Here is a 13,595-nt window from a genome sequence, read left to right on the forward strand (position 1 = left end):
GTGGTCCTGGAGGCTAGAAGCCCCACATCAGGATGCCAGCAGGGTCGGCTTCTTCCGAGGCCCCTCTCCTGGGCTTGCAAATGGCCATCTTCTCCTTGCGGTCCTCCTGCAGCTGCCTCTCTACGCGTGTGTGTATCCAAATCACCTCCTCTTATAGTCGTGTTGGCTTAGGGCCACCCATCTGACCTCATTTGAACTTAATTACCTCTTTAAAGACCTGATCTCTAAATACGCCCTTAGTTACTCAACATCTGAATTTTGAGGGCATGCAATTCAGCCCGGAGGAGCCTCACACGCTACCCCCATCACCAGCTCAAGGCAGCTAGAATTGGATTCCACCTGCCTGACTGGAGAAGATGCCCAGGCAAGGGACCCACCGTCCACTGGCCTTGGCACTGAGGGGACTCCCACCCTTTCTCCCAGCTCCTACGTACCACACACATGCACACACATACACACACATACACACATGCACACACATACACACATGCACACACACATGCACACATGCACACACATACACACATGCACACACACACACATGCACACACATGCACACACATACACACATGCACACACATACACACATGCACACACACATGCACACATGCACACACATACACACATGCACACACACACACACATGCACACGCACAACTCTCACCTGCATTTTAAGGACTCTATCTGCATTATACAGAACTTGGAAGCATGAAAGAATCCTAAATTCTTCTGTTTTTTTTAATTGATCCAGTTTTGCTGCTAGAGATGTGTAAGCGAGTGCCCCTATTTTTCTAAGAAAAAGACAAGGAGTTACTATTATTCTTTAGTATCTTCTTTTCTCCATTTCTCCGTGGTCTCCATTTCCTACTCAGCTCTTCAGAAATGCAGTTACAGCCTTTCACCTCCTCTTGGCCACACCCTGCCTGCAGGGCAAGCTCATCTGACCCTGCGCTTGGAAGCTCCAAAGCAAAACTCTCACTCACTCACCAGGAGGCTGCCTCGAGAGAAAACAGTTCATTGACAACACACAGTATGCCCATGAAGATGCCAACTCTAGTCCCAGTGAACAAGGCGCCAAGCTACCATGTGGAACCCCCACCTGCCCACTTACACCCCTGTGCAGGCCCCTTTAAAAGCGCTCACTTTCTGCTCCAAAGGCAAGGCGGAACCCTGAAGGCAGGAAGCCCGTTCTTCTTCCCCTAGGCTAGCTTCGGAATAGTCACTTTCTTTACACCAGACTAGCTCTTGTTAATTACACCCTGCGAATGGCCGGCAGCTGAGTGTGCATTTTGGTTACAATGCCACCCCCTTGAGCCTGTTGCAGAGTCAGAAGCCAAGCTGCTTTTGTGGGCAAGTCCTGGCTCTGTGTCTCCTCACTGCCCTGCCACCATCTGGACACCCCAGGACCATCGCCTCTCTTCTGGTTTCTTCACAGGGCTCCCACATGGCTCTCTTCCGGCCAGGCCCCTCTCCAGGATCACTCCAGTTCTAGCTCAGGATAGAGATCAGCAGAGGCAAGAGGATGGCGCCAACAGCCCCCTGACAGCACAGAGCCCTGGCGCATTCGGTGCAAGATGCTCTTCCAGGAGCCTTCAGAGGTAGATGGCCACACAACGGGTGTCCCCAGACAACTGGAGCAAGTCTTATCAAAGTGGCTTCCATCATGTATTCATTCAACAAACACTTGCTGAGTGTATGCCTTATGCCAGCACTGTATGAAATAAATCTACTGACAAAACAGTCTCTGGCCTGAAATAATACAAAAATACATATGTGTCATGTCAGCAGGTGCTGTGAAGAAAAGAAACAGACAAAGCAAGAGCGAGGAGTATAGGAGACGCATGTCAGGTGGGCAGGTTCATTTGGTTTTGTGGTCACCTAACCCAGCAAACTCCAGCAACACGGGCACCAGAGGTTTCAGACTGCCTTCCTAAAAATGGTAATTTTGCAGAAACACCCTCTCTCTTTGTGACAGAGGAGCGAAGGTCCTGGGGTGGAGTCCTCACTCACAGGCAAGCCACTCCATGTCACGGACACCCGTCTCCAAACCCAAGCAGAAAGTTCCTCTGAGGCTGGGTTCCACAGGACCACACTGACTGCTCCGACCACATCCACACCCCGCTCTACTATTATGGGCTTCACAGCTGCCTATTTTAAATCAGGCTCAGACCTGACATCACCGCCTGTGTCTGTGTAACCAGACCTAAGACACTGGCTTGTCCTAATACGTAGATGTGGGTACAGACATGTGTGCCTCACTGTGCCAAGTTTGCACATAAAGATGCATATAAATATTCCTGCAAATGCTCACCTGCATGTCCCCAAGATCACACTCCATGAGGGACGTAAGTGTCGCAGTTGGGGACCACTGCTCTATGGCACCTAACAGATTCCTCATGCAGCCTCTGCCTGCAGGCTCCTGTGGTTGAGTTCCCTGAACCATGAGTCTGCCTGTGCCCTTCTTGACCCACTTGCTCATGGGGATTTCCCATCACTACCTCCTGGTCCCTCTTCCACGTTGACCCTCTGTTATTTGTTTTATTTTGTCTTCTGGGGAGACAGAGTCTCACTCTATCACTCAGGCTGGAGTGCAGTGGCGCGATCTCGGCTCACTGCAACTTTCGTCTCCTGGGTTCAGGTGATTCTCATGCCTCAGCCTCCCGAGTAGCTGGGGTTACAGGCAACCACTACCACGCCTGGCTAATTTTTGTATTTTTAGTAGAGACGGGGTTTTGCCATGTTGGTCAGGCTGGTCTCGAACTCTTGAGCTCAGGTGATCTGCCTGTCTTGGCCTCCCAAAGTGCTGAGATTACAGGTGTGAGCCACCATGCCCGGCTGTTGTTTTTTTTCTTTTAAGCAGCATAAATGCCTCCCTTCCAAAACATCTCCTTCCCCCGACCCCACTACAGGCCCTCAAGCGTCTCCATGTCCCTTGGTCCTTCTTCCACAGTCTCCCGTTCCATCTCCTCCTTCTCCAGACAATCCTCTCATAAATACATCATTGAAATAAGGACACGGTCCTGCCAAATAGACCCAAGCAGTGGAACTGCAATACAGGACCCAGTTCCCAAGGCCCAAGCCCTGTGCCCTTTACCTGTGATCTGAGTCCTTGCTGTAATCCTGGCAGACAGACACTCTTATCCCTACTTCACAGAGGCAGAAAAAAGTTAAGACATTGGCCACAGGTCACATAACTAATGGTATCAAAAGTAAGATTTGAACCCAGAGGTTTTTAACGACTATCCTCCCTTAACCTGGACTTTATGCTTCTAGTAATATGATCGAATATTGTATCAGCTTCTAAAATAGTCTGTATCCCACAGTTGCCTCATATATCTTGCAGGCAGCTGAATCACTAGTGTTCAAGTCAAGGTGCTCACGAGAGCCACTGGAGCACTCTTGTTAAAAATTCCAATTTCTAGGTCCTACTCCAAAGCCAGTAGTTTGGGATTTTGAGACAGGGCCTCGGAGATTCCACACGCTAAAGCTAAAATGTTTATTTCCAGGCCTCAGGATTTCTGATTCACTAGGTGTGGGGTGAGTCCAGAGCCTCTGTAGTTTTTGTTTGTTTGTTTGTTTTTTGTTTTTTTTTGTTTTTGTTTTTTAGATGGAGTTTCGCTCTTGTTACCCAGGCTGGAGTGCAATGGCGCGATCTCAGCTCACCACAACCCCCGCCTCCTGGGTTCAAGCGACTCTCCTGCCTCAGCCTCCCGAGTAGCTGGGATTACAGGCACGCGCCACCATGTCCAGTTAATTTTTTTTTTTTTTTTTTTTTTGTATTTTTAGTAGAGACGGGGTTTCACCATGTTGGCCAGGATGGTCTCCATCTCTTGACCTTGTGATCCACCCGCCTCGGCCTCCCAAAATGCTGGGATTACAGGCGTGAGCCACCGCGCCCGGCCCCGCCTCTGTAGTTTATAAACTTCCTTTGGTGATTCCGTGGCGTGACCAGGGGCTTGGGACCACCACCCCTGGATGAACCGCTCCGCTGTAGGCAGCGCCTGGGCATTATAACTCGCAGTCCCAGCACTCGCCACTAGGCGGCAGGACAATACGCCCCTCACCAGCCCAGCCCAGCCCAGTTCAGCCCAAGAAGGAACAAAGCGACCCAGGCCACCCAGAGATCCAGGCCCAGTAGACAGTTTCAGGTGGGCAGGGCCCCCCACCATCGCTGCAGGCTCTCTGTAATCCCAAAGGGTGGCTTCTGGTGGGGAAATGGCTTTCGTTTTATTTCCTCCACAGGATGCCAGAAACATCTGAAAGCTGGCCTCAGGACAAATAATAAAACCTGTTAACCCACCCAGGTTCCCTTCCAGCCAGGAGCCCGGATCCTGAGCCCAGCACTCTGTGAGGATGACACTCACCCAGCAGGAGACAAGCCGAGGAATGGCCCGAGGAATGCCAGGCACGAGGCCTCCAACACGAAGCAGCAGCTGTTTCTCTTCCTCTGAGGGGTAGCAGGCAGGTGGCCTCCTGGAGTGAAACCATAGGACCACAGGACCACGTGGGCAGCCCCAGGGAGTCACGCACACACACGTGGGAACCTCGAAGCATGACCCTGAACATCACTTTGGCAAGCCGCCTGCCTTCTCTTCATGTTCCTACACAATTCATGAGCCTTCTTCCCGGCCCCTGGGCATGTGGGGACTGCCCCCTCCTCTGGGCCAGGACCCCCACAGGGACAATCAGGCAGCCAGGTGTGACATTTAAGCAGCATCCAGACAATCCTCTCATAAATATATCACTGATATAAGGGCATGGTCCTCCCAAATAGACCCAAGCAGTGAAACTGCTATAAGGACCCAATTCCCAAGGCCTGGGCCCTGTGCCCTTTACCTGTGATCTAATTAGTCTTTGCTGTAATCCTGGCAGACAGGAACCCTTACCCCTACTTCACAGAAGCAGGAAAAAGCTAAGACACTGGCCCCGATCACATAACTAGTAGTATTAAAAGTAGGGTACGGTGGGAAAGGGGAGGCCCTGGGGTCACATGAAAACAGATTCAAAGGACTCTGCTGGCCCCTGGGCATGTAGAGAGTGCCCCCTCCTCTGGGTGCCAGGACTCCTGCAGGGACAATCAGGCAGCCAGGTGTGGCATGTGGGAAAGGGGAGGCCCTTGTGTCACATGAAAACAGATTCAAGGAAGGACTCTGTGGTCAGCAGAATGATGAGTACCCAGAGAGGCCCAGACCCTGATCCCTAGACCCCGTGACTGTGATACCTTAGAGAGGGTATCGAAGAGGGAGAGGGAGCTAAGGTTGTGGGTGAGATGAGTGTTGCTAATCAGTTGACCTAAAAATAGGAAGAATATCTAGATTAGATTACCTGGTGAGCCCAATGTAGCCACAGAAGTCTTTAATGCCGGGTGAAGAAGAAAGAAGTAGGTCAGAGTTAAGTGTGGCTACTGAAAAGGTCAGAATGAGGCAAAGTGAGGAAGACTCCGCTTCCGTTCCTGGCTGCGAAGATGGAGGGAGGTGCCACAGACCAAGGAGTGCAGGCAGCCTCTCAATGCTGGAACGGACAGGGAAATGGTTTCTCCCTAGAGCCTTCCGAAAGGGACACAGCCCTGCTGAGACTTTGATTTCAGCCCAGTGAGTCCCATGTCCTATTTCGGGCCACAGAACTGTGTAAGAATAATCCACCAAGTTTGTGACAATGTCCTCCAACTGCCATGGGAAACTCATGCCCTGGGCAAGGTGGCTCATCAAGGTGGGTAACATCTGATCCTCGGCTCAGCTCCAAGTTACAGATGAGGCTCGGTGAGGTAGAGCAACGTGTGGGACTCACACCGCAGGCGTTAAAAGATCAATGATGTCATGTTAAAAAGTTAGAGTTTATTCGAGCAAATCACAATTCATGAACTGGGCAGCACCAAATCAAAGGTGGTTCAGGGCTCCTCCAGAGGAGTTTGAAGGGAGGGTTTTCATAAGGTGAAAATCAGAGAAATTAAATAAGGAATGTAAAAAATAAAGAAATTACTTGACTAGGGTTTGGGCAGTTTCCTCATTTAGATGATCCTGGTGGAAAGTTCCTGATTATGTAATTAATGTTTAGCTGGTCTTTTATGACTGGCTAAGATCGAGTTTCACCTTGTTTATGTAGGGACCCAGGGCATGGGAGCCACCTCAGCCTAATGGTGTCCCATTTTATTTTAACACTAGGTAAGAGAAACAGCTGGCTTTGGGGTGGGCATGGCAGTACATGCCTGTCATCCCAGCACTTTGGGAGGCCAAGGCATGAGGATCATTTGGGGCTAGGAGTTTAAGATCAATCATACGATTTTTTAAAGTTGGCATCAAACTTGGTACTTTCTGATGCCCATGATCTCAAGGTGGTGTACCCCCAACAGAGCAGACAGCTTCTAATGGCTCCCAATGACCCCATCTTTTGCGAAGTCCCCTCTCCTTGATCATGACTTGCTTCTAGGAATAGAATCCAGCAAAAATGATGGGCTGTCACTCCTGAGATTAGGTTATGAAAGACTGACCTCCATCTTGCTTACATATGTGTATGTGCGCTCTCTCTCTCTCTCTCTCTCTCTCTCTCTCTGTCTCTCTTTCTCTCTCTCTCTCTCTCTCTCTCTCTCTCTCTCTCTCTCTCTCTCTCATCTGCTTGCATTGATAAGGCCGGCTGCCAAAGCTGTAAGCTGTCCCATAAAGAGACCCATTTGGGGTCTAAAGTGGTCTAAAGGAACTAAAGTGGTCTCTGGCCAATAGCCCGCAAGCAGTTGAGTTCTACCAGCGACCACGTGGGTGAGCCTGGAAGCAGGTCCCTCCCCAGTTGACCCTCAGGATATTGCAGCCTGTCTACCACCTTGACTGCAGCCTGTGCCAGGCCTTGAACGAGGGGCACCAGCTTCCATCCTGACTCACAGAACCTGTGAAATAATCAATACTGTTTTGCACAGAACCACTACGTTTTGGCGTCATTTGTAACCTGGGAATAGATAACTAATATGCCCAAGAAGAACAATATCCAGCAACATCACCCTTTCTCCCCCGGAGCGTGCAGACGGCTCTTAAGAGTGCATTGAAACCAGAGTAGGGGCCACCCCCATGCAACTGATTCAAGACAGCTAGTAAGTTAACGAGATGAATAATAGTAACAACATTGGTGATAATAATAATAGCTAACCTTGTGACAGCTTACTAGGTGACAGGCATTATTCTAAGTTCTTTAAATAGAATGAAATGTATTCAGTCCTCATAGCAATTCCACAAGGCGAGTGTTGGTATTTTCACCATTTTACAGATGAAGAAACTGAGGCATGGAAAAGTGACATTGTATATAATAAAGCAAATCGTTTTGTTTTTTCTAGAGACAAGGCCTTGCTATTTTGCCCAGGGTAGATTTGAACCCCTGGGCTCAAGCAATCCTCCCACCTCAGCCTCCAGTGCACCGCTGTGCCCCGCAAATGTGAGAGTTTTGTTGCATAGAATGAGAAAGTGGTCAGAATTAGTTCGAGATAAAATGTAGTATCCTAAAGCAAGTCTGTGCCTGCCAGCGTGCAGCCCCGGCGAAGCACAACCCTGCCCTTAACTGCATCTCCCAAGGGCACCTGTTGCCTGTCTTGTCCCTGCTTTGGCCTGGCAGGGACCAGACTGAGAAACAGCAGCTGGCTGGCTGCTGGGGTCTCTGGCCTGGCTGAGCAGGTGTCTGCGAGAAGCCGTTGCCCAAGATGGAGACCCCCAGCCCTCACAGCACAGCACCTGGACACAGACAACCCGACCTGAAACCATGCGACTCAGAGGGAGCATGGGATCTTCACCTCCCGAGGAGCAGCCACCACCCAGCGCTGCAGGTGAATGCCTTAGCGCCCCACCCGAGAAAAATCCACACACGGTGCTTGATGCAGCATCATCTTCACTGCCGAGGGGCTGGTTCATCAAATGCCTCCCACATGCCAGGTACCATGCTGGACACTGGGCATTCATCACTGAACCAAAGCAACCCCAGCCCCTGCCCTCAGGGAGCTGATGGCACAAGGGAACAGGCATCCACAAAGATTTGAGCGACATTTGTGATCAATGTCACAATGGTATGATCTAAGAGAGCAGAACTCCACTTTTCAGAAAAGGAAAAAATGTTTTTCATTCCTTCCTTGATATCCGCCCATGGGTCTTGCTCCTATGAACCACTTCCAAGCAGTGGCCAGGGGTCCAGGGCCATCCCGACAGGTCCCAGGGACATCTAGGGACAGAAAAGTTCACCTTCCCTGCTGTAGACGGGTGCATGCAATCACTGAGCCACATCTCTCCAAATTATTGCTTCAAGTCCGGCTTCAGGTGAGATGCCGAGCTAAGACCCCGCGCTCTGCAGCTGCCCCGTCTGCCTTTCACCAGCAGTGTGACCTGGGGTGTGCACCTAGCCTCTCTGGGCTGGGGTGACAGTAACCTCCCGAGGATATGATGGGAAGGTAGACGTAAGCACTTGGCACAGGGTCTTGCACGGCATGTTTGTGATTTGTCAGTGACAATCAGTGACAGCGCTTGTCATCCGTTTTGTCCCCATTGCGGCGTTGACCTAGTGAGCCCCTGGAGTCCGAGGGCGGGTGGCTGCCTCTGGGGGCAGGGGTCACCTCCAGGTTGAGGCCAAGGGGCTGGTGCGAAGCTCTAACAAGGAGTGGCGCCCTGGGCTCCTCCTGTTAAGAAAGGCTGCGTCCAGAAACCCAGAGAGATGGGATGTGGGACTTCCAGGGAGGAGCCGGACAAAGGACACCCTGAGGGCGGCCCTCTCGCTGGTCTTCAGCATAGCAGGTGCAGCCGCCTCCTTTCCCGTTGCACCCCGAGCTTCTGAATGGGCGTGCCTCGGCTGGAGGAGCAGCTTGCTCTGGAACCACTGCAGATGCAGGACTGGAGCCTTTTCCAGAATCTTCCAGAAGAGCCCAGAAGACTTTCCTAACCAGCAGAAGCATCAGAGAGTACTGGGCCCAGTGCTTCATTTCCTGAACGGGACAGGTCAGGATGTAGAGCAAGCTAGGGGACCTCCTTTCATAAGGACAGTGGGTTTATCCAGTCGGAGAAGCCCATGTCACAGATGAGGACACCAAGGCCCAGAGAGATGTCCCTTGCTGTGGTCAGAGCCAGGACTAGAGCTCATACAGGGACCTCACTCTTCTTAACCCTGGTAAACAGAACAGGTCTATAATCACCGCTTAAAGGAGAAACCCTCAAAGCGAAGCCTGTCGGACAGTGCTCCATGGAACCCCAAAGGGCAAGGAGGACCCCCCATGCAAGCTCTCTCTAGGAGCAAGAGAGCCACGGCTCACCCCTGACCAGGAAGGACTTCTGGGTAGGCCAGGGAGGCTGCCTGTCATCAGCCCCTGCCCGTCCCGACCAGCCCAGCCAAGAGAGACCAGGCTTCACCCGGGGTCCTGCCCTTAGGTTTGTGCCACACTCCTGAAGGTCACCTGCATGACCTGGGCCTCGATGATGACCCAATCTCAGTTGCTTTCTCTGGAAAAGGGGCACGGGAGTAGCTGTCCCTTTGTCTCCCTGGGCTGCTGGGAGATTGGATGAGACCCATGTAAAAAGGGCATTGGAGCAGCCGAGCCCTTCAAATACCACTCACCCTTAGGCGACGCTTGCTGCTGAGCTCACTGCACCCCCGTTCAGTGCATCAGAATGGAAAGGGGTTCTTGTGAGGAGGGCATAGGGGAGGTGGAGAAGCTGTATGGGATTCTATCTGGAATAAAAATAAATCGTGGTGTTAATTTCGTGTACTCATTCATCAAACGCTTATCATTCACATTTTCTGGAAGGGACCCTGAGCTTGCCTTAGACCAGGCGTCCCCAAACTTTTTACACCGGGGGCCAGTTCACTGTCCCTCAGGCCGTTGGAGGGCCGCCACATACTGTGCTCCTCTCACTGACCACCAATGAAAGAGGTGCCGCTTCCTGAAGTGCGGCGGGGGGCCGGATAAATGGCCTCAGGGGGCCACATGCGGCCCGCAGGCCGTAGTTTGGGGATGCCTGCCTTAGGAGATAAACAAATGGGTTGTGGTCCCTGCCCTCAAGGGGCTTACGTAATACAAGAAGAAGACAGGTAAGCATACATTCACCAAGAGTCATGGGGCCAGGTGCAGTGGCTCACGCTGTAATCCCAGCACTTTGGGAGGCCAAGGTGGGCAGATCACCTGAGATGAGGAGTTCAAAACCAGCCTGGCCAACATGGTGAAACCCCATCGCTACTAAAAACACAAAAATTAGCTGGGCATAGTGGTGCAGGCCTGTAATCCCAGCTGCTTGGGAGGCTGAAGCAGGAGAATTGTTTGAACTGGAAAGGCGGAGGTAGCAGTGAGCTGAGATTGCATCACTGCACTCCAGCCCAGGCCACAGAATAAGTGAGAGTCCGTCTAAAAAATAAAAATAAAAAAGAGTCATGGTAGCTCACATGGGGCGCCTAGGACACAGAAGGAACAAAAGGGGGGTGTCCTGCCTCTGGGGGCCTCAGGAAGGCTCTCCAGTGTGCCTCATTTGTGCTCTGGGGACAACAGAGCCACCGCCCTCTTTAACTTGATTTTGAGAAAAATGTAGAAAAGAGAAGAAGGTATCAGAGCAGAGTAAACAGGCCTTGGACCGGCAGTCAGAGGACACAAGTTCAAGTCCAGCACCGCCTCTGACTGGCTGTGTGATCCTGGCCATGTAAGCCACAACCTTTGCTGATCTCAGCTTCTCATCCATCTAGAAAGGAAAGCATCTGAACAACTCAGTTCCTTCCAGCCCTGATGCTGTGGCTTCTAGAAAAGATGGGGATCTTATTTATGGTCAGGACACTGGGCCACACAGACCCTCACCTTGGTGGCTCAGCCGTGCTGCCTTGCCCAGGAGAACTGGGCAGGGCCAGCACCAGGTCCCCAGTCCCAGCCCAGCTTGCTGCCTTTGCTCCAAGATGCCCACTCATCGGAGGCCCTTCCCCCATGTCCTGCGACCCCAGCAAGTGGTGTTTATGCCACACAGCATGTGGGCTTCTGAGTCCCTTAGCACAGCCCGGAGGGAATAGAAACGGCCTGGGTCCCATCACCGGCTGTGGGCTTGGCAGATGGGGACAGCTGGGCTCCAGCTCACAGGCTTTCTTATGCATGTCAACCACAGGGAATTCTCATTTCAGGACTGCCCCACGCCCTGTCACCCAACAGAGGTACTTGTCACCCACCACCCATTTCCTGAACTAATATTACTGTGGTTCAGAAAATAAAATGGACTTGGAAGACAGAAACTGGAAAAAAAAAAAAAAAGATAAGTGAATTGTATGCCCAACATTTGGGCTAAGAGGGAAATGTGAACAGTTTTCCCACAACACAGGTTCTACTAACTCTGGAATCAGTTTTCATATGTTCCCATCTAAAATCTTAGATAAGTTACGTAAGTGATAAGTTGTTCATGTTGTGATAGTACTTTCTCTTTTTTTGTTTGTTTTCAAGACAGAGTCTTGCTCTGTCGCCCTGGCTGGAGAGCAGTGGTGAGATCTCAGCTCACTGCAACCTCCACCTCCCAGGCTCAAGTGATTCTCCTGCCTCGGCCTCCCACGTAGCTGGGATTATGGCGCACAACCATACCTGGCTTATTTTTGTATTTTTAGTAGAGATGGGGTTTCACCATGTTGTCCAGGCTGGTCCCGAACTCAGGTGATTCGCCCACCTCGGCCTCCCAAAGTGCTGGAGTTACAGGTGTGAGCCACTGCACCCAGCCTACTTTCTACGAGGTCTGATGGTTTTATAAGGGTCTTTCCCCTTTGCTTGGCTCTCATTCTTCTCCTTGCTGCAGCCCTGTGAAGGAATATGAGCTAATAGATATTTGTGGGCAAAGTTGGAAAACCACCTTTGTTTTAATAACACTGTCGCTATAAGGAAAAAAACATGTATCTGTGTGTATATATACATATTGTGTTTGTTTGTATGTGTCTATATACATACACATATATATATATTGGTAGAGATGGGGACTTTCTATGCCCAGGTTGGTTTCAAACTCCTGGCCTCAGGCTCTCCTCGCCTCTTGGCCTCCCAAAGTGTGAGATTACAGGCGTGATCAGCCATATCAGTCAAGAAAATATATTTTAATTTTATTTAAGGCACCCGCCTATCAAGAAACTTTTGAAATGTACCTGGTTCGGGTGTGGACTGGCCAGCACCCACAAAACTTCCCTGAATATTACAATCAGGGCATTCAGTGTGCTTTGTCAGCTGAAACGTCATTGGGTAAATAAGGCCCAAAGAACTTTTTCTCCCCCAGGCAGCCCCGCTATTAAAGAACCTCCATTTATCTGTAGAACTCCACACCTGGGAGGAGAGAAATAAGGGCAAGGACTAATTTTTTTTCCTCCAGAAAAGAAAGATACCACTAATTTCATCAGAAAATAAGAATATAAGAAATAAAACTAGGGTCTTTCTAAAGAGCCAGGGCAATTTCAAGGATTCTTAGACTCATAAAAGAGACCTTGCGTCAAGTTCCCCTGCAGAATCGTCATGAGGTGCCTGAAACGGTTTTTCTTTCAGTCCTCAGGTGACCAACAGGTGATCTCAGGTGACCAGTAAGTCCCTTCTGGTCAGGACCAGCCTTATCTGTTGATCCCAGGGTGCAAAGCAATGATGGGAAATTGGGCCCTTGTGCAGAGACCCTCAAGCTATAAATGAGCATGAGAGTCACCTGGGTGGTTGCTGAAACTGCAGATGGCACACCCCAGACACAATGAGCTAGCCAGTGCTTAGGACCAGAGTGATGTGGTCTGGCTGTGTCCCCACCCAAATCTCATCTTGAATTGTAGTTCCCACAATCCCCACGTGCCATGGGAGGGACCCAGTGGGGGGCAATTGAATCATGGGGGCGATTCCCCCATACTACTCTTATGATAGTAAATTTTCACGAGATTTGACGGTTTTATAAGCATCTTTCACCTCTGCTCAGCTCTCATTCTTCTCCTTCCTGCCACCCCATGAAGAAGGATATGTTTCCTTCCCTTTCTGCCAGGACTGTAAGTTTCCTGGGGCCTCCTCAGCCATGCCGTCCTGTGAGTCAATTAAATCTCTTTCCTTTATAGATTACCCAGTCTCAGGTATGTCCCTAGAGCAGCATAAGAACGGACTAATACCCAGAACCAAGACATGTTCAAAACACCTGGAGAGTTTTTTAAACTCTAATGTTAGGCTTCCTCTCCACCCCAGAAGATTCCTATTCAATTGGTCTGAGGTGGGCTTCACAGGTGTTTTTGTTGTTGTTGTTTTGGGGTTTTTTTGTTTTTTGGTTTTTTTTTTTTTGAGACGGAGTCTCACTCTGTAGTCCAGGCTGGAGTGCAGTGGCATGATCCCAGCTCATTACAACCTCCACCTCCTGGGTCCTGGTTCAAGCAATTCTCCTGCCTCAGCCTCCCAAGTAGCTGAGATTACGGAAACGCACCACCATGCCCAGCTAATTTTTGTGTTTTTAGTAGAGATGGGTTTTCACCATGTTGGCCAAGCTGGTCTTGAACTCCTGATCTCGTGATCCACCCACCTTGGCCTCCCAAAGTGTTGGGATTACAGGTGTGAGACAGCACACCTGGCCCATAGTTATTCTTTAAAAGAAGTTCCTAACAGGCAGACAAGATTGGACATCACC

The sequence above is a fragment of the Saimiri boliviensis genome, chromosome 11, assembly GCF_048565385.1.
Source record: "Saimiri boliviensis isolate mSaiBol1 chromosome 11, mSaiBol1.pri, whole genome shotgun sequence".
Classification (NCBI taxonomy): Eukaryota; Metazoa; Chordata; class Mammalia; order Primates; family Cebidae; genus Saimiri; species Saimiri boliviensis.